This window comes from Gasterosteus aculeatus, chromosome 12 (genome assembly GCF_964276395.1).
Source record: "Gasterosteus aculeatus chromosome 12, fGasAcu3.hap1.1, whole genome shotgun sequence".
Taxonomy (NCBI): Eukaryota; Metazoa; Chordata; class Actinopteri; order Perciformes; family Gasterosteidae; genus Gasterosteus; species Gasterosteus aculeatus.
Window position 1 is genome coordinate 485,309 of NC_135700.1, and position 18,234 is coordinate 503,542.

The window sequence follows — 18,234 nt, forward strand, 5'->3', positions numbered from 1 at the left end:
TAAAACTCCTCAAATTCCAAATTGATTGTTTGTCACGGTAGGCTCTTAACGTTGATAGTACTAAGGATACTTTGTTGCCATATCCAGCAATAACTCTCATAACATGGACTGGGCGTGGTTCCATGCTGTAAGGTTAGAGAAATGCACCATTTGTTTCAGGAGTGTTACACCAGGTACTGGTTGATACTTTTGTAGCCATAGGCATCCTTTTGCAGAGGCAATTTCATAGTCTATGAAGTTTACTGAGACGTGATTATTGCTGGTTGAAAACTTTAACCCAATACCCGCCAAAGATGACTTGAAATATAGTCAGCTGAGGCAATTTTTGTTAGTCTCTAAGGAGACTTCAGATGATATGTCAATAGTAAGCTGAATTCGACATCGCGAAAAATGAGCTTCTTAAGTTGTTGTCTAGTGTTCTCTCTACAATTTTAGATTTTTTTTAACATCTTTAGAAATCTTGTCAAATTCTTTATTCATTGGTTGTCACGGAGACGTCGCATTTTATGTCAATGGTAAACTTTAATCGACATGAGGTTTATCGCTCTCAAATAAACAGAAAATGAGTTTCCAAAATTGTGCTGTAGTGTTCTGTCAACAATTTTAGATTTCTTCTAACATCTTTATAAAACTCCTCAAATTCCAAATTGATTGTTTGTCACGGTAGGCTCTTAACGTTGATAGTACTAAGGATACTTTGTTGCCATATCCAGCAATAATATGGACTGGGCGTGGTTCCATGCTGTAAGGTTAGAGAAATGCACCATTTGTTTCAGGAGTGTTACACCAGGTACTGGTTGATACTTTTGTAGCCATAGGCATCCTTTTGCAGAGGCAATTTCATAGTCTATGAAGTTTACTGAGACGTGATTATTGCTGGTTGAAAACTTTAACCCAATACCCGCCAAAGATGACTTGAAATATAGTCAGCTGAGGCAAATTTTGTTAGTCTCTAAGGAGACTTCAGATGATATGTCAATAGTAAGCTGAATTCGATATCGCGAAAAATGAGCTTCTTAAGTTGTTGTCTAGTGTTCTCTCTACAATTTTAGATTTTTTTTAACATCTTTAGAAATCTTGTCAAATTCCTTATTCATTGGTTGTCACGGAGACGTCACATTTTATGTCAATGGTAAACTTTAATCGACATGAGGTTTATCGCTCTCAAATAAACAGAAAATGAGTTTCCAAAATTGTGCTGTAGTGTTCTGTCAACAATTTTAGATTTCTTCTAACATATTTATAAAACTCCTCAAATTCCAAATTGATTGTTTGTCACGGTAGGCTCTTAACGTTGATAGTACTAAGGATACTTTGTTGCCATATCCAGCAATAACTCTCATAACATGGACTGGGCGTGGTTCCATGCTGTAAGGTTAGAGAAATGCACCATTTGTTTCAGGAGTGTTACACCAGGTACTGGTTGATACTTTTGTAGCCATAGGCATCCTTTTGCAGAGGCAATTTCATAGTCTATGAAGTTTACTGAGACGTGATTATTGCTGGTTGAAAACTTTAACCCAATACCCGCCAAAGATGACTTGAAATATAGTCAGCTGAGGCAATTTTTGTTAGTCTCTAAGGAGACTTCAGATGATATGTCAATAGTAAGCTGAATTCGACATCGCGAAAAATGAGCTTCTTAAGTTGTTGTCTAGTGTTCTCTCTACAATTTTAGATTTGTTTTAACCTCTTTAGAAATCTTGTCAAATTCCTTATTCATTGGTTGTCACGGAGACGTCACATTTTATGTCAATGGTAAACTTTAATCGACATGAGGTTTATCGCTCTCAAATAAACAGAAAATGAGTTTCCAAAATTGTGCTGTAGTGTTCTGTCAACAATTTTAGATTTCTTCTAACATCTTTATAAAACTCCTCAAATTCCAAATTGATTGTTTGTCACGGTAGGCTCTTAACGTTGATAGTACTAAGGATACTTTGTTGCCATATCCAGCAATAACTCTCATAACATGGACTGGGCGTGGTTCCATGCTGTAAGGTTAGAGAAATGCACCATTTGTTTCAGGAGTGTTACACCAGGTACTGGTTGATACTTTTGTAGCCATAGGCATCCTTTTGCAGAGGCAATTTCATAGTCTATGAAGTTTACTGAGACGTGATTATTGCTGGTTGAAAACTTTAACCCAATACCCGCCAAAGATGACTTGAAATATAGTCAGCTGAGGCAATTTTTGTTAGTCTCTAAGGAGACTTCAGATGATATGTCAATAGTAAGCTGAATTCGATATCGCGAAAAATGAGCTTCTTAAGTTGTTGTCTAGTGTTCTCTCTACAATTTTAGATTTGTTTTAACATCTTTAGAAATCTTGTCAAATTCCTTATTCATTGGTTGTCACGGAGACGTCGCATTTTATGTCAATGGTAAACTTTAATCGACATGAGGTTTATCGCTCTCAAATAAACAGAAAATGAGTTTCCAAAATTGTGCTGTAGTGTTCTGTCAACAATTTTAGATTTCTTCTAACATCTTTATAAAACTCCTCAAATTCCAAATTGATTGTTTGTCACGGTAGGCTCTTAACGTTGATAGTACTAAGGATACTTTGTTGCCATATCCAGCAATAACTCTCATAACATGGACTGGGCGTGGTTCCATGCTGTAAGGTTAGAGAAATGCACCATTTGTTTCAGGAGTGTTACACCAGGTACTGGTTGATACTTTTGTAGCCATAGGCATCCTTTTGCAGAGGCAATTTCATAGTCTATGAAGTTTACTGAGACGTGATTATTGCTGGTTGAAAACTTTAACCCAATACCCGCCAAAGATGACTTGAAATATAGTCAGCTGAGGCAATTTTTGTTAGTCTCTAAGGAGACTTCAGATGATATGTCAATAGTAAGCTGAATTCGACATCGCGAAAAATGAGCTTCTTAAGTTGTTGTCTAGTGTTCTCTCTACAATTTTAGATTTGTTTTAACCTCTTTAGAAATCTTGTCAAATTCCTTATTCATTGGTTGTCACGGAGACGTCACATTTTATGTCAATGGTAAACTTTAATCGACATGAGGTTTATCGCTCTCAAATAAACAGAAAATGAGTTTCCAAAATTGTGCTGTAGTGTTCTGTCAACAATTTTAGATTTCTTCTAACATCTTTATAAAACTCCTCAAATTCCAAATTGATTGTTTGTCACGGTAGGCTCTTAACGTTGATAGTACTAAGGATACTTTGTTGCCATATCCAGCAATAATATGGACTGGGCGTGGTTCCATGCTGTAAGGTTAGAGAAATGCACCATTTGTTTCAGGAGTGTTACACCAGGTACTGGTTGATACTTTTGTAGCCATAGGCATCCTTTTGCAGAGGCAATTTCATAGTCTATGAAGTTTACTGAGACGTGATTATTGCTGGTTGAAAACTTTAACCCAATACCCGCCAAAGATGACTTGAAATATAGTCAGCTGAGGCAAATTTTGTTAGTCTCTAAGGAGACTTCAGATGATATGTCAATAGTAAGCTGAATTCGATATCGCGAAAAATGAGCTTCTTAAGTTGTTGTCTAGTGTTCTCTCTACAATTTTAGATTTGTTTTAACATCTTTAGAAATCTTGTCAAATTCCTTATTCATTGGTTGTCACGGAGACGTCACATTTTATGTCAATGGTAAACTTTAATCGACATGAGGTTTATCGCTCTCAAATAAACAGAAAATGAGTTTCCAAAATTGTGCTGTAGTGTTCTGTCAACAATTTTAGATTTCTTCTAACATATTTATAAAACTCCTCAAATTCCAAATTGATTGTTTGTCACGGTAGGCTCTTAACGTTGATAGTACTAAGGATACTTTGTTGCCATATCCAGCAATAACTCTCATAACATGGACTGGGCGTGGTTCCATGCTGTAAGGTTAGAGAAATGCACCATTTGTTTCAGGAGTGTTACACCAGGTACTGGTTGATACTTTTGTAGCCATAGGCATCCTTTTGCAGAGGCAATTTCATAGTCTATGAAGTTTACTGAGACGTGATTATTGCTGGTTGAAAACTTTAACCCAATACCCGCCAAAGATGACTTGAAATATAGTCAGCTGAGGCAATTTTTGTTAGTCTCTAAGGAGACTTCAGATGATATGTCAATAGTAAGCTGAATTCGACATCGCGAAAAATGAGCTTCTTAAGTTGTTGTCTAGTGTTCTCTCTACAATTTTAGATTTGTTTTAACCTCTTTAGAAATCTTGTCAAATTCCTTATTCATTGGTTGTCACGGAGACGTCACATTTTATGTCAATGGTAAACTTTAATCGACATGAGGTTTATCGCTCTCAAATAAACAGAAAATGAGTTTCCAAAATTGTGCTGTAGTGTTCTGTCAACAATTTTAGATTTCTTCTAACATCTTTATAAAACTCCTCAAATTCCAAATTGATTGTTTGTCACGGTAGGCTCTTAACGTTGATAGTACTAAGGATACTTTGTTGCCATATCCAGCAATAACTCTCATAACATGGACTGGGCGTGGTTCCATGCTGTAAGGTTAGAGAAATGCACCATTTGTTTCAGGAGTGTTACACCAGGTACTGGTTGATACTTTTGTAGCCATAGGCATCCTTTTGCAGAGGCAATTTCATAGTCTATGAAGTTTACTGAGACGTGATTATTGCTGGTTGAAAACTTTAACCCAATACCCGCCAAAGATGACTTGAAATATAGTCAGCTGAGGCAATTTTTGTTAGTCTCTAAGGAGACTTCAGATGATATGTCAATAGTAAGCTGAATTCGATATCGCGAAAAATGAGCTTCTTAAGTTGTTGTCTAGTGTTCTCTCTACAATTTTAGATTTGTTTTAACATCTTTAGAAATCTTGTCAAATTCCTTATTCATTGGTTGTCACGGAGACGTCGCATTTTATGTCAATGGTAAACTTTAATCGACATGAGGTTTATCGCTCTCAAATAAACAGAAAATGAGTTTCCAAAATTGTGCTGTAGTGTTCTGTCAACAATTTTAGATTTCTTCTAACATCTTTATAAAACTCCTCAAATTCCAAATTGATTGTTTGTCACGGTAGGCTCTTAACGTTGATAGTACTAAGGATACTTTGTTGCCATATCCAGCAATAACTCTCATAACATGGACTGGGCGTGGTTCCATGCTGTAAGGTTAGAGAAATGCACCATTTGTTTCAGGAGTGTTACACCAGGTACTGGTTGATACTTTTGTAGCCATAGGCATCCTTTTGCAGAGGCAATTTCATAGTCTATGAAGTTTACTGAGACGTGATTATTGCTGGTTGAAAACTTTAACCCAATACCCGCCAAAGATGACTTGAAATATAGTCAGCTGAGGCAATTTTTGTTAGTCTCTAAGGAGACTTCAGATGATATGTCAATAGTAAGCTGAATTCGATATCGCGAAAAATGAGCTTCTTAAGTTGTTGTCTAGTGTTCTCTCTACAATTTTAGATTTGTTTTAACATCTTTAGAAATCTTGTCAAATTCCTTATTCATTGGTTGTCACGGAGACGTCGCATTTTATGTCAATGGTAAACTTTAATCGACATGAGGTTTATCGCTCTCAAATAAACAGAAAATGAGTTTCCAAAATTGTGCTGTAGTGTTCTGTCAACAATTTTAGATTTCTTCTAACATCTTTATAAAACTCCTCAAATTCCAAATTGATTGTTTGTCACGGTAGGCTCTTAACGTTGATAGTACTAAGGATACTTTGTTGCCATATCCAGCAATAACTCTCATAACATGGACTGGGCGTGGTTCCATGCTGTAAGGTTAGAGAAATGCACCATTTGTTTCAGGAGTGTTACACCAGGTACTGGTTGATACTTTTGTAGCCATAGGCATCCTTTTGCAGAGGCAATTTCATAGTCTATGAAGTTTACTGAGACGTGATTATTGCTGGTTGAAAACTTTAACCCAATACCCGCCAAAGATGACTTGAAATATAGTCAGCTGAGGCAATTTTTGTTAGTCTCTAAGGAGACTTCAGATGATATGTCAATAGTAAGCTGAATTCGACATCGCGAAAAATGAGCTTCTTAAGTTGTTGTCTAGTGTTCTCTCTACAATTTTAGATTTGTTTTAACCTCTTTAGAAATCTTGTCAAATTCCTTATTCATTGGTTGTCACGGAGACGTCACATTTTATGTCAATGGTAAACTTTAATCGACATGAGGTTTATCGCTCTCAAATAAACAGAAAATGAGTTTCCAAAATTGTGCTGTAGTGTTCTGTCAACAATTTTAGATTTCTTCTAACATCTTTATAAAACTCCTCAAATTCCAAATTGATTGTTTGTCACGGTAGGCTCTTAACGTTGATAGTACTAAGGATACTTTGTTGCCATATCCAGCAATAACTCTCATAACATGGACTGGGCGTGGTTCCATGCTGTAAGGTTAGAGAAATGCACCATTTGTTTCAGGAGTGTTACACCAGGTACTGGTTGATACTTTTGTAGCCATAGGCATCCTTTTGCAGAGGCAATTTCATAGTCTATGAAGTTTACTGAGACGTGATTATTGCTGGTTGAAAACTTTAACCCAATACCCGCCAAAGATGACTTGAAATATAGTCAGCTGAGGCAATTTTTGTTAGTCTCTAAGGAGACTTCAGATGATATGTCAATAGTAAGCTGAATTCGACATCGCGAAAAATGAGCTTCTTAAGTTGTTGTCTAGTGTTCTCTCTACAATTTTAGATTTGTTTTAACCTCTTTAGAAATCTTGTCAAATTCCTTATTCATTGGTTGTCACGGAGACGTCACATTTTATGTCAATGGTAAACTTTAATCGACATGAGGTTTATCGCTCTCAAATAAACAGAAAATGAGTTTCCAAAATTGTGCTGTAGTGTTCTGTCAACAATTTTAGATTTCTTCTAACATCTTTATAAAACTCCTCAAATTCCAAATTGATTGTTTGTCACGGTAGGCTCTTAACGTTGATAGTACTAAGGATACTTTGTTGCCATATCCAGCAATAATATGGACTGGGCGTGGTTCCATGCTGTAAGGTTAGAGAAATGCACCATTTGTTTCAGGAGTGTTACACCAGGTACTGGTTGATACTTTTGTAGCCATAGGCATCCTTTTGCAGAGGCAATTTCATAGTCTATGAAGTTTACTGAGACGTGATTATTGCTGGTTGAAAACTTTAACCCAATACCCGCCAAAGATGACTTGAAATATAGTCAGCTGAGGCAAATTTTGTTAGTCTCTAAGGAGACTTCAGATGATATGTCAATAGTAAGCTGAATTCGATATCGCGAAAAATGAGCTTCTTAAGTTGTTGTCTAGTGTTCTCTCTACAATTTTAGATTTTTTTTAACATCTTTAGAAATCTTGTCAAATTCCTTATTCATTGGTTGTCACGGAGACGTCACATTTTATGTCAATGGTAAACTTTAATCGACATGAGGTTTATCGCTCTCAAATAAACAGAAAATGAGTTTCCAAAATTGTGCTGTAGTGTTCTGTCAACAATTTTAGATTTCTTCTAACATCTTTATAAAACTCCTCAAATTCCAAATTGATTGTTTGTCACGGTAGGCTCTTAACGTTGATAGTACTAAGGATACTTTGTTGCCATATCCAGCAATAATATGGACTGGGCGTGGTTCCATGCTGTAAGGTTAGAGAAATGCACCATTTGTTTCAGGAGTGTTACACCAGGTACTGGTTGATACTTTTGTAGCCATAGGCATCCTTTTGCAGAGGCAATTTCATAGTCTATGAAGTTTACTGAGACGTGATTATTGCTGGTTGAAAACTTTAACCCAATACCCGCCAAAGATGACTTGAAATATAGTCAGCTGAGGCAAATTTTGTTAGTCTCTAAGGAGACTTCAGATGATATGTCAATAGTAAGCTGAATTCGATATCGCGAAAAATGAGCTTCTTAAGTTGTTGTCTAGTGTTCTCTCTACAATTTTAGATTTGTTTTAACATCTTTAGAAATCTTGTCAAATTCCTTATTCATTGGTTGTCACGGAGACGTCACATTTTATGTCAATGGTAAACTTTAATCGACATGAGGTTTATCGCTCTCAAATAAACAGAAAATGAGTTTCCAAAATTGTGCTGTAGTGTTCTGTCAACAATTTTAGATTTCTTCTAACATATTTATAAAACTCCTCAAATTCCAAATTGATTGTTTGTCACGGTAGGCTCTTAACGTTGATAGTACTAAGGATACTTTGTTGCCATATCCAGCAATAACTCTCATAACATGGACTGGGCGTGGTTCCATGCTGTAAGGTTAGAGAAATGCACCATTTGTTTCAGGAGTGTTACACCAGGTACTGGTTGATACTTTTGTAGCCATAGGCATCCTTTTGCAGAGGCAATTTCATAGTCTATGAAGTTTACTGAGACGTGATTATTGCTGGTTGAAAACTTTAACCCAATACCCGCCAAAGATGACTTGAAATATAGTCAGCTGAGGCAATTTTTGTTAGTCTCTAAGGAGACTTCAGATGATATGTCAATAGTAAGCTGAATTCGACATCGCGAAAAATGAGCTTCTTAAGTTGTTGTCTAGTGTTCTCTCTACAATTTTAGATTTGTTTTAACCTCTTTAGAAATCTTGTCAAATTCCTTATTCATTGGTTGTCACGGAGACGTCACATTTTATGTCAATGGTAAACTTTAATCGACATGAGGTTTATCGCTCTCAAATAAACAGAAAATGAGTTTCCAAAATTGTGCTGTAGTGTTCTGTCAACAATTTTAGATTTCTTCTAACATCTTTATAAAACTCCTCAAATTCCAAATTGATTGTTTGTCACGGTAGGCTCTTAACGTTGATAGTACTAAGGATACTTTGTTGCCATATCCAGCAATAACTCTCATAACATGGACTGGGCGTGGTTCCATGCTGTAAGGTTAGAGAAATGCACCATTTGTTTCAGGAGTGTTACACCAGGTACTGGTTGATACTTTTGTAGCCATAGGCATCCTTTTGCAGAGGCAATTTCATAGTCTATGAAGTTTACTGAGACGTGATTATTGCTGGTTGAAAACTTTAACCCAATACCCGCCAAAGATGACTTGAAATATAGTCAGCTGAGGCAATTTTTGTTAGTCTCTAAGGAGACTTCAGATGATATGTCAATAGTAAGCTGAATTCGATATCGCGAAAAATGAGCTTCTTAAGTTGTTGTCTAGTGTTCTCTCTACAATTTTAGATTTGTTTTAACATCTTTAGAAATCTTGTCAAATTCCTTATTCATTGGTTGTCACGGAGACGTCGCATTTTATGTCAATGGTAAACTTTAATCGACATGAGGTTTATCGCTCTCAAATAAACAGAAAATGAGTTTCCAAAATTGTGCTGTAGTGTTCTGTCAACAATTTTAGATTTCTTCTAACATCTTTATAAAACTCCTCAAATTCCAAATTGATTGTTTGTCACGGTAGGCTCTTAACGTTGATAGTACTAAGGATACTTTGTTGCCATATCCAGCAATAATATGGACTGGGCGTGGTTCCATGCTGTAAGGTTAGAGAAATGCACCATTTGTTTCAGGAGTGTTACACCAGGTACTGGTTGATACTTTTGTAGCCATAGGCATCCTTTTGCAGAGGCAATTTCATAGTCTATGAAGTTTACTGAGACGTGATTATTGCTGGTTGAAAACTTTAACCCAATACCCGCCAAAGATGACTTGAAATATAGTCAGCTGAGGCAAATTTTGTTAGTCTCTAAGGAGACTTCAGATGATATGTCAATAGTAAGCTGAATTCGATATCGCGAAAAATGAGCTTCTTAAGTTGTTGTCTAGTGTTCTCTCTACAATTTTAGATTTGTTTTAACATCTTTAGAAATCTTGTCAAATTCCTTATTCATTGGTTGTCACGGAGACGTCACATTTTATGTCAATGGTAAACTTTAATCGACATGAGGTTTATCGCTCTCAAATAAACAGAAAATGAGTTTCCAAAATTGTGCTGTAGTGTTCTGTCAACAATTTTAGATTTCTTCTAACATATTTATAAAACTCCTCAAATTCCAAATTGATTGTTTGTCACGGTAGGCTCTTAACGTTGATAGTACTAAGGATACTTTGTTGCCATATCCAGCAATAACTCTCATAACATGGACTGGGCGTGGTTCCATGCTGTAAGGTTAGAGAAATGCACCATTTGTTTCAGGAGTGTTACACCAGGTACTGGTTGATACTTTTGTAGCCATAGGCATCCTTTTGCAGAGGCAATTTCATAGTCTATGAAGTTTACTGAGACGTGATTATTGCTGGTTGAAAACTTTAACCCAATACCCGCCAAAGATGACTTGAAATATAGTCAGCTGAGGCAATTTTTGTTAGTCTCTAAGGAGACTTCAGATGATATGTCAATAGTAAGCTGAATTCGACATCGCGAAAAATGAGCTTCTTAAGTTGTTGTCTAGTGTTCTCTCTACAATTTTAGATTTGTTTTAACCTCTTTAGAAATCTTGTCAAATTCCTTATTCATTGGTTGTCACGGAGACGTCACATTTTATGTCAATGGTAAACTTTAATCGACATGAGGTTTATCGCTCTCAAATAAACAGAAAATGAGTTTCCAAAATTGTGCTGTAGTGTTCTGTCAACAATTTTAGATTTCTTCTAACATCTTTATAAAACTCCTCAAATTCCAAATTGATTGTTTGTCACGGTAGGCTCTTAACGTTGATAGTACTAAGGATACTTTGTTGCCATATCCAGCAATAACTCTCATAACATGGACTGGGCGTGGTTCCATGCTGTAAGGTTAGAGAAATGCACCATTTGTTTCAGGAGTGTTACACCAGGTACTGGTTGATACTTTTGTAGCCATAGGCATCCTTTTGCAGAGGCAATTTCATAGTCTATGAAGTTTACTGAGACGTGATTATTGCTGGTTGAAAACTTTAACCCAATACCCGCCAAAGATGACTTGAAATATAGTCAGCTGAGGCAATTTTTGTTAGTCTCTAAGGAGACTTCAGATGATATGTCAATAGTAAGCTGAATTCGATATCGCGAAAAATGAGCTTCTTAAGTTGTTGTCTAGTGTTCTCTCTACAATTTTAGATTTGTTTTAACATCTTTAGAAATCTTGTCAAATTCCTTATTCATTGGTTGTCACGGAGACGTCGCATTTTATGTCAATGGTAAACTTTAATCGACATGAGGTTTATCGCTCTCAAATAAACAGAAAATGAGTTTCCAAAATTGTGCTGTAGTGTTCTGTCAACAATTTTAGATTTCTTCTAACATCTTTATAAAACTCCTCAAATTCCAAATTGATTGTTTGTCACGGTAGGCTCTTAACGTTGATAGTACTAAGGATACTTTGTTGCCATATCCAGCAATAACTCTCATAACATGGACTGGGCGTGGTTCCATGCTGTAAGGTTAGAGAAATGCACCATTTGTTTCAGGAGTGTTACACCAGGTACTGGTTGATACTTTTGTAGCCATAGGCATCCTTTTGCAGAGGCAATTTCATAGTCTATGAAGTTTACTGAGACGTGATTATTGCTGGTTGAAAACTTTAACCCAATACCCGCCAAAGATGACTTGAAATATAGTCAGCTGAGGCACTTTTTGTTAGTCTCTAAGGAGACTTCAGATGATATGTCAATAGTAAGCTGAATTCGACATCGCGAAAAATGAGCTTCTTAAGTTGTTGTCTAGTGTTCTCTCTACAATTTTAGATTTGTTTTAACCTCTTTAGAAATCTTGTCAAATTCCTTATTCATTGGTTGTCACGGAGACGTCACATTTTATGTCAATGGTAAACTTTAATCGACATGAGGTTTATCGCTCTCAAATAAACAGAAAATGAGTTTCCAAAATTGTGCTGTAGTGTTCTGTCAACAATTTTAGATTTCTTCTAACATCTTTATAAAACTCCTCAAATTCCAAATTGATTGTTTGTCACGGTAGGCTCTTAACGTTGATAGTACTAAGGATACTTTGTTGCCATATCCAGCAATAACTCTCATAACATGGACTGGGCGTGGTTCCATGCTGTAAGGTTAGAGAAATGCACCATTTGTTTCAGGAGTGTTACACCAGGTACTGGTTGATACTTTTGTAGCCATAGGCATCCTTTTGCAGAGGCAATTTCATAGTCTATGAAGTTTACTGAGACGTGATTATTGCTGGTTGAAAACTTTAACCCAATACCCGCCAAAGATGACTTGAAATATAGTCAGCTGAGGCAATTTTTGTTAGTCTCTAAGGAGACTTCAGATGATATGTCAATAGTAAGCTGAATTCGACATCGCGAAAAATGAGCTTCTTAAGTTGTTGTCTAGTGTTCTCTCTACAATTTTAGATTTGTTTTAACCTCTTTAGAAATCTTGTCAAATTCCTTATTCATTGGTTGTCACGGAGACGTCACATTTTATGTCAATGGTAAACTTTAATCGACATGAGGTTTATCGCTCTCAAATAAACAGAAAATGAGTTTCCAAAATTGTGCTGTAGTGTTCTGTCAACAATTTTAGATTTCTTCTAACATCTTTATAAAACTCCTCAAATTCCAAATTGATTGTTTGTCACGGTAGGCTCTTAACGTTGATAGTACTAAGGATACTTTGTTGCCATATCCAGCAATAATATGGACTGGGCGTGGTTCCATGCTGTAAGGTTAGAGAAATGCACCATTTGTTTCAGGAGTGTTACACCAGGTACTGGTTGATACTTTTGTAGCCATAGGCATCCTTTTGCAGAGGCAATTTCATAGTCTATGAAGTTTACTGAGACGTGATTATTGCTGGTTGAAAACTTTAACCCAATACCCGCCAAAGATGACTTGAAATATAGTCAGCTGAGGCAAATTTTGTTAGTCTCTAAGGAGACTTCAGATGATATGTCAATAGTAAGCTGAATTCGATATCGCGAAAAATGAGCTTCTTAAGTTGTTGTCTAGTGTTCTCTCTACAATTTTAGATTTTTTTTAACATCTTTAGAAATCTTGTCAAATTCCTTATTCATTGGTTGTCACGGAGACGTCACATTTTATGTCAATGGTAAACTTTAATCGACATGAGGTTTATCGCTCTCAAATAAACAGAAAATGAGTTTCCAAAATTGTGCTGTAGTGTTCTGTCAACAATTTTAGATTTCTTCTAACATCTTTATAAAACTCCTCAAATTCCAAATTGATTGTTTGTCACGGTAGGCTCTTAACATTGATAGTACTAAGGATACTTTGTTGCCATATCCAGCAATAATATGGACTGGGCGTGGTTCCATGCTGTAAGGTTAGAAAAATGCACCATTTGTTTCAGGAGTGTTACACCAGGTACTGGTTGATACTTTTGTAGCCATAGGCATCCTTTTGCAGAGGCAATTTCATAGTCTATGAAGTTTACTGAGACGTGATTATTGCTGGTTGAAAACTTTAACCCAATACCCGCCAAAGATGACTTGAAATATAGTCAGCTGAGGCAATTTTTGTTAGTCTCTAAGGAGACTTCAGATGATATGTCAATAGTAAGCTGAATTCGACATCGCGAAAAATGAGCTTCTTAAGTTGTTGTCTAGTGTTCTCTCTACAATTTTAGATTTTTTTTAACATCTTTAGAAATCTTGTCAAATTCCTTATTCATTGGTTGTCACGGAGACGTCGCATTTTATGTCAATGGTAAACTTTAATCGACATGAGGTTTATCGCTCTCAAATAAACAGAAAATGAGTTTCCAAAATTGTGCTGTAGTGTTCTGTCAACAATTTTAGATTTCTTCAAACATCTTTATAAAACTCCTCAAATTCCAAATTGATTGTTTGTCACGGTAGGCTCTTAACGTTGATAGTTCTAAGGATACTTTGTTGCCATATCCAGCAATAACTCTCATAACATGGACTGGGCGTGGTTCCATGCTGTAAGGTTAGAGAAATGCACCATTTGTTTCAGGAGTGTTACACCAGGTACTGGTTGATACTTTTGTAGCCATAGGCATCCTTTTGCAGAGGCAATTTCATAGTCTATGAAGTTTACTGAGACGTGATTATTGCTGGTTGAAAACTTTAACCCAATACCCGCCAAAGATGACTTGAAATATAGTCAGCTGAGGCAATTTTTGTTAGTCTCTAAGGAGACTTCAGATGATATGTCAATAGTAAGCTGAATTCGACATCGCGAAAAATTAGCTTCTTAAGTTGTTGTCTAGTGTTCTCTCTACAATTTTAGATTTTTTTTAACATCTTTAGAAATCTTGTCAAATTCCTTATTCATTGGTTGTCACGGAGACGTCGCATTTTATGTCAATGGTAAACTTTAATCGACATGAGGTTTATCGCTCTCAAATAAACAGAAAATGAGTTTCCAAAATTGTGCTGTAGTGTTCTGTCAACAATTTTAGATTTCTTCTAACATCTTTATAAAACTCCTCAAATTCCAAATTGATTGTTTGTCACGGTAGGCTCTTAACGTTGATAGTACTAAGGATACTTTGTTGCCATATCCAGCAATAATATGGACTGGGCGTGGTTCCATGCTGTAAGGTTAGAGAAATGCACCATTTGTTTCAGGAGTGTTACACCAGGTACTGGTTGATACTTTTGTAGCCATAGGCATCCTTTTGCAGAGGCAATTTCATAGTCTATGAAGTTTACTGAGACGTGATTATTGCTGGTTGAAAACTTTAACCCAATACCCGCCAAAGATGACTTGAAATATAGTCAGCTGAGGCAATTTTTGTTAGTCTCTAAGGAGACTTCAGATGATATGTCAATAGTAAGCTGAATTCGACATCGCGAAAAATGAGCTTCTTAAGTTGTTGTCTAGTGTTCTCTCTACAATTTTAGATTTGTTTTAACATCTTTAGAAATCTTGTCAAATTCCTTATTCATTGGTTGTCACGGAGACGTCACATTTTATGTCAATGGTAAACTTTAATCGACATGAGGTTTATCGCTCTCAAATAAACAGAAAATGAGTTTCCAAAATTGTGCTGTAGTGTTCTGTCAACAATTTTAGATTTCTTCTAACATCTTTATAAAACTCCTCAAATTCCAAATTGATTGTTTGTCACGGTAGGCTCTTAACGTTGATAGTACTAAGGATACTTTGTTGCCATATCCAGCAATAACTCTCATAACATGGACTGGGCGTGGTTCCATGCTGTAAGGTTAGAGAAATGCACCATTTGTTTCAGGAGTGTTACACCAGGTACTGGTTGATACTTTTGTAGCCATAGGCATCCTTTTGCAGAGGCAATTTCATAGTCTATGAAGTTTACTGAGACGTGATTATTGCTGGTTGAAAACTTTAACCCAATACCCGCCAAAGATGACTTGAAATATAGTCAGCTGAGGCAATTTTTGTTAGTCTCTAAGGAGACTTCAGATGATATGTCAATAGTAAGCTGAATTCGACATCGCGAAAAATGAGCTTCTTAAGTTGTTGTCTAGTGTTCTCTCTACAATTTTAGATTTTTTTTAACATCTTTAGAAATCTTGTCAAATTCTTTATTCATTGGTTGTCACGGAGACGTCGCATTTTATGTCAATGGTAAACTTTAATCGACATGAGGTTTATCGCTCTCAAATAAACAGAAAATGAGTTTCCAAAATTGTGCTGTAGTGTTCTGTCAACAATTTTAGATTTCTTCTAACATCTTTATAAAACTCCTCAAATTCCAAATTGATTGTTTGTCACGGTAGGCTCTTAACGTTGATAGTACTAAGGATACTTTGTTGCCATATCCAGCAATAATATGGACTGGGCGTGGTTCCATGCTGTAAGGTTAGAGAAATGCACCATTTGTTTCAGGAGTGTTACACCAGGTACTGGTTGATACTTTTGTAGCCATAGGCATCCTTTTGCAGAGGCAATTTCATAGTCTATGAAGTTTACTGAGACGTGATTATTGCTGGTTGAAAACTTTAACCCAATACCCGCCAAAGATGACTTGAAATATAGTCAGCTGAGGCAAATTTTGTTAGTCTCTAAGGAGACTTCAGATGATATGTCAATAGTAAGCTGAATTCGATATCGCGAAAAATGAGCTTCTTAAGTTGTTGTCTAGTGTTCTCTCTACAATTTTAGATTTGTTTTAACATCTTTAGAAATCTTGTCAAATTCCTTATTCATTGGTTGTCACGGAGACGTCACATTTTATGTCAATGGTAAACTTTAATCGACATGAGGTTTATCGCTCTCAAATAAACAGAAAATGAGTTTCCAAAATTGTGCTGTAGTGTTCTGTCAACAATTTTAGATTTCTTCTAACATCTTTATAAAACTCCTCAAATTCCAAATTGATTGTTTGTCACGGTAGGCTCTTAACGTTGATAGTACTAAGGATACTTTGTTGCCATATCCAGCAATAATATGGACTGGGCGTGGTTCCATGCTGTAAGGTTAGAGAAATGCACCATTTGTTTCAGGAGTGTTACACCAGGTACTGGTTGATACTTTTGTAGCCATAGGCATCCTTTTGCAGAGGCAATTTCATAGTCTATGAAGTTTACTGAGACGTGATTATTGCTGGTTGAAAACTTTAACCCAATACCCGCCAAAGATGACTTGAAATATAGTCAGCTGAGGCAAATTTTGTTAGTCTCTAAGGAGACTTCAGATGATATGTCAATAGTAAGCTGAATTCGACATCGCGAAAAATGAGCTTCTTAAGTTGTTGTCTAGTGTTCTCTCTACAATTTTAGATTTGTTTTAACATCTTTAGAAATCTTGTCAAATTCCTTATTCATTGGTTGTCACGGAGACGTCACATTTTATGTCAATGGTAAACTTTAATCGACATGAGGTTTATCGCTCTCAAATAAACAGAAAATGAGTTTCCAAAATTGTGCTGTAAGGTTCTGTCAACAATTTTAGATTTCTTCTAACATCTTTATAAAACTCCTCAAATTCCAAATTGATTGTTTGTCACGGTAGGCTCTTAACGTTGATAGTACTAAGGATACTTTGTTGCCATATCCAGCAATAACTCTCATAACATGGACTGGGCGTGGTTCCATGCTGTAAGGTTAGAGAAATGCACCATTTGTTTCAGGAGTGTTACACCAGGTACTGGTTGATACTTTTGTAGCCATAGGCATCCTTTTGCAGAGGCAATTTCATAGTCTATGAAGTTTACTGAGACGTGATTATTGCTGGTTGAAAACTTTAACCCAATACCCGCCAAAGATGACTTGAAATATAGTCAGCTGAGGCAATTTTTGTTAGTCTCTAAGGAGACTTCAGATGATATGTCAATAGTAAGCTGAATTCGACATCGCGAAAAATGAGCTTCTTAAGTTGTTGTCTAGTGTTCTCTCTACAATTTTAGATTTTTTTTAACATCTTTAGAAATCTTGTCAAATTCTTTATTCATTGGTTGTCACGGAGACGTCGCATTTTATGTCAATGGTAAACTTTAATCGACATGAGGTTTATCGCTCTCAAATAAACAGAAAATGAGTTTCCAAAATTGTGCTGTAGTGTTCTGTCAACAATTTTAGATTTCTTCTAACATCTTTATAAAACTCCTCAAATTCCAAATTGATTGTTTGTCACGGTAGGCTCTTAACGTTGATAGTACTAAGGATACTTTGTTGCCATATCCAGCAATAATATGGACTGGGCGTGGTTCCATGCTGTAAGGTTAGAGAAATGCACCATTTGTTTCAGGAGTGTTACACCAGGTACTGGTTGATACTTTTGTAGCCATAGGCATCCTTTTGCAGAGGCAATTTCATAGTCTATGAAGTTTACTGAGACGTGATTATTGCTGGTTGAAAACTTTAACCCAATACCCGCCAAAGATGACTTGAAATATAGTCAGCTGAGGCAAATTTTGTTAGTCTCTAAGGAGACTTCAGATGATATGTCAATAGTAAGCTGAATTCGATATCGCGAAAAATGAGCTTCTTAAGTTGTTGTCTAGTGTTCTCTCTACAATTTTAGATTTTTTTTAACATCTTTAGAAATCTTGTCAAATTCCTTATTCATTGGTTGTCACGGAGACGTCACATTTTATGTCAATGGTAAACTTTAATCGACATGAGGTTTATCGCTCTCAAATAAACAGAAAATGAGTTTCCAAAATTGTGCTGTAGTGTTCTGTCAACAATTTTAGATTTCTTCTAACATCTTTATAAAACTCCTCAAATTCCAAATGGATTGTTTGTCACGGTAGGCTCTTAACGTTGATAGTACTAAGGATACTTTGTTGCCATATCCAGCAATAATATGGACTGGGCGTGGTTCCATGCTGTAAGGTTAGAAAAATGCACCATTTGTTTCAGGAGTGTTACACCAGGTACTGGTTGATACT

General features: G+C 36.2%; 29 non-coding genes across 29 annotated transcripts; all 29 read left to right on the plus strand.

The window, feature by feature from the left end:
• The first annotated feature begins 203 nt into the window (after nucleotides 1-203).
• LOC144385523 (U4 spliceosomal RNA) lies at nucleotides 204-344 on the plus strand. The gene has a single exon (XR_013451783.1). It is a non-coding gene; the product is annotated as a U4 spliceosomal RNA (small nuclear RNA).
• Nucleotides 345-820: 476 nt separating this feature from the next.
• On the plus strand, nucleotides 821-961 carry LOC144385593 (U4 spliceosomal RNA). The gene has a single exon (XR_013451854.1). It is a non-coding gene; the product is annotated as a U4 spliceosomal RNA (small nuclear RNA).
• Nucleotides 962-1,446: 485 nt separating this feature from the next.
• Nucleotides 1,447-1,587, plus strand: LOC144385534 (U4 spliceosomal RNA). Its single transcript, XR_013451794.1, has one exon. It is a non-coding gene; the product is annotated as a U4 spliceosomal RNA (small nuclear RNA).
• Nucleotides 1,588-2,072: 485 nt separating this feature from the next.
• On the plus strand, nucleotides 2,073-2,213 carry LOC144385545 (U4 spliceosomal RNA). The gene has a single exon (XR_013451805.1). It is a non-coding gene; the product is annotated as a U4 spliceosomal RNA (small nuclear RNA).
• A 485-nt stretch (nucleotides 2,214-2,698) lies between these two features.
• Nucleotides 2,699-2,839, plus strand: LOC144385556 (U4 spliceosomal RNA). The gene has a single exon (XR_013451816.1). It is a non-coding gene; the product is annotated as a U4 spliceosomal RNA (small nuclear RNA).
• Nucleotides 2,840-3,315: 476 nt separating this feature from the next.
• Nucleotides 3,316-3,456, plus strand: LOC144385594 (U4 spliceosomal RNA). Its single transcript, XR_013451855.1, has one exon. It is a non-coding gene; the product is annotated as a U4 spliceosomal RNA (small nuclear RNA).
• Nucleotides 3,457-3,941: 485 nt separating this feature from the next.
• On the plus strand, nucleotides 3,942-4,082 carry LOC144385567 (U4 spliceosomal RNA). The gene has a single exon (XR_013451828.1). It is a non-coding gene; the product is annotated as a U4 spliceosomal RNA (small nuclear RNA).
• Nucleotides 4,083-4,567: 485 nt separating this feature from the next.
• LOC144385577 (U4 spliceosomal RNA) lies at nucleotides 4,568-4,708 on the plus strand. The gene has a single exon (XR_013451838.1). It is a non-coding gene; the product is annotated as a U4 spliceosomal RNA (small nuclear RNA).
• Nucleotides 4,709-5,193: 485 nt separating this feature from the next.
• On the plus strand, nucleotides 5,194-5,334 carry LOC144385587 (U4 spliceosomal RNA). Its single transcript, XR_013451848.1, has one exon. It is a non-coding gene; the product is annotated as a U4 spliceosomal RNA (small nuclear RNA).
• Nucleotides 5,335-5,819: 485 nt separating this feature from the next.
• Nucleotides 5,820-5,960, plus strand: LOC144385597 (U4 spliceosomal RNA). The gene has a single exon (XR_013451858.1). It is a non-coding gene; the product is annotated as a U4 spliceosomal RNA (small nuclear RNA).
• Nucleotides 5,961-6,445: 485 nt separating this feature from the next.
• LOC144385609 (U4 spliceosomal RNA) lies at nucleotides 6,446-6,586 on the plus strand. Its single transcript, XR_013451869.1, has one exon. It is a non-coding gene; the product is annotated as a U4 spliceosomal RNA (small nuclear RNA).
• Nucleotides 6,587-7,062: 476 nt separating this feature from the next.
• LOC144385595 (U4 spliceosomal RNA) lies at nucleotides 7,063-7,203 on the plus strand. Its single transcript, XR_013451856.1, has one exon. It is a non-coding gene; the product is annotated as a U4 spliceosomal RNA (small nuclear RNA).
• A 476-nt stretch (nucleotides 7,204-7,679) lies between these two features.
• Nucleotides 7,680-7,820, plus strand: LOC144385596 (U4 spliceosomal RNA). Its single transcript, XR_013451857.1, has one exon. It is a non-coding gene; the product is annotated as a U4 spliceosomal RNA (small nuclear RNA).
• A 485-nt stretch (nucleotides 7,821-8,305) lies between these two features.
• Nucleotides 8,306-8,446, plus strand: LOC144385619 (U4 spliceosomal RNA). Its single transcript, XR_013451879.1, has one exon. It is a non-coding gene; the product is annotated as a U4 spliceosomal RNA (small nuclear RNA).
• A 485-nt stretch (nucleotides 8,447-8,931) lies between these two features.
• LOC144385620 (U4 spliceosomal RNA) lies at nucleotides 8,932-9,072 on the plus strand. The gene has a single exon (XR_013451880.1). It is a non-coding gene; the product is annotated as a U4 spliceosomal RNA (small nuclear RNA).
• A 476-nt stretch (nucleotides 9,073-9,548) lies between these two features.
• LOC144385598 (U4 spliceosomal RNA) lies at nucleotides 9,549-9,689 on the plus strand. Its single transcript, XR_013451859.1, has one exon. It is a non-coding gene; the product is annotated as a U4 spliceosomal RNA (small nuclear RNA).
• Nucleotides 9,690-10,174: 485 nt separating this feature from the next.
• Nucleotides 10,175-10,315, plus strand: LOC144385621 (U4 spliceosomal RNA). The gene has a single exon (XR_013451881.1). It is a non-coding gene; the product is annotated as a U4 spliceosomal RNA (small nuclear RNA).
• A 485-nt stretch (nucleotides 10,316-10,800) lies between these two features.
• Nucleotides 10,801-10,941, plus strand: LOC144385622 (U4 spliceosomal RNA). Its single transcript, XR_013451882.1, has one exon. It is a non-coding gene; the product is annotated as a U4 spliceosomal RNA (small nuclear RNA).
• A 485-nt stretch (nucleotides 10,942-11,426) lies between these two features.
• On the plus strand, nucleotides 11,427-11,567 carry LOC144385616 (U4 spliceosomal RNA). Its single transcript, XR_013451876.1, has one exon. It is a non-coding gene; the product is annotated as a U4 spliceosomal RNA (small nuclear RNA).
• A 485-nt stretch (nucleotides 11,568-12,052) lies between these two features.
• On the plus strand, nucleotides 12,053-12,193 carry LOC144385623 (U4 spliceosomal RNA). The gene has a single exon (XR_013451883.1). It is a non-coding gene; the product is annotated as a U4 spliceosomal RNA (small nuclear RNA).
• A 476-nt stretch (nucleotides 12,194-12,669) lies between these two features.
• On the plus strand, nucleotides 12,670-12,810 carry LOC144385599 (U4 spliceosomal RNA). Its single transcript, XR_013451860.1, has one exon. It is a non-coding gene; the product is annotated as a U4 spliceosomal RNA (small nuclear RNA).
• Nucleotides 12,811-13,286: 476 nt separating this feature from the next.
• Nucleotides 13,287-13,427, plus strand: LOC144385624 (U4 spliceosomal RNA). The gene has a single exon (XR_013451884.1). It is a non-coding gene; the product is annotated as a U4 spliceosomal RNA (small nuclear RNA).
• Nucleotides 13,428-13,912: 485 nt separating this feature from the next.
• On the plus strand, nucleotides 13,913-14,053 carry LOC144385625 (U4 spliceosomal RNA). Its single transcript, XR_013451885.1, has one exon. It is a non-coding gene; the product is annotated as a U4 spliceosomal RNA (small nuclear RNA).
• A 476-nt stretch (nucleotides 14,054-14,529) lies between these two features.
• Nucleotides 14,530-14,670, plus strand: LOC144385626 (U4 spliceosomal RNA). The gene has a single exon (XR_013451886.1). It is a non-coding gene; the product is annotated as a U4 spliceosomal RNA (small nuclear RNA).
• Nucleotides 14,671-15,155: 485 nt separating this feature from the next.
• LOC144385627 (U4 spliceosomal RNA) lies at nucleotides 15,156-15,296 on the plus strand. The gene has a single exon (XR_013451887.1). It is a non-coding gene; the product is annotated as a U4 spliceosomal RNA (small nuclear RNA).
• Nucleotides 15,297-15,772: 476 nt separating this feature from the next.
• Nucleotides 15,773-15,913, plus strand: LOC144385600 (U4 spliceosomal RNA). Its single transcript, XR_013451861.1, has one exon. It is a non-coding gene; the product is annotated as a U4 spliceosomal RNA (small nuclear RNA).
• A 476-nt stretch (nucleotides 15,914-16,389) lies between these two features.
• Nucleotides 16,390-16,530, plus strand: LOC144385601 (U4 spliceosomal RNA). Its single transcript, XR_013451862.1, has one exon. It is a non-coding gene; the product is annotated as a U4 spliceosomal RNA (small nuclear RNA).
• Nucleotides 16,531-17,015: 485 nt separating this feature from the next.
• On the plus strand, nucleotides 17,016-17,156 carry LOC144385628 (U4 spliceosomal RNA). Its single transcript, XR_013451888.1, has one exon. It is a non-coding gene; the product is annotated as a U4 spliceosomal RNA (small nuclear RNA).
• A 476-nt stretch (nucleotides 17,157-17,632) lies between these two features.
• On the plus strand, nucleotides 17,633-17,773 carry LOC144385602 (U4 spliceosomal RNA). Its single transcript, XR_013451863.1, has one exon. It is a non-coding gene; the product is annotated as a U4 spliceosomal RNA (small nuclear RNA).
• The last annotated feature ends 461 nt before the right edge of the window (nucleotides 17,774-18,234 follow it).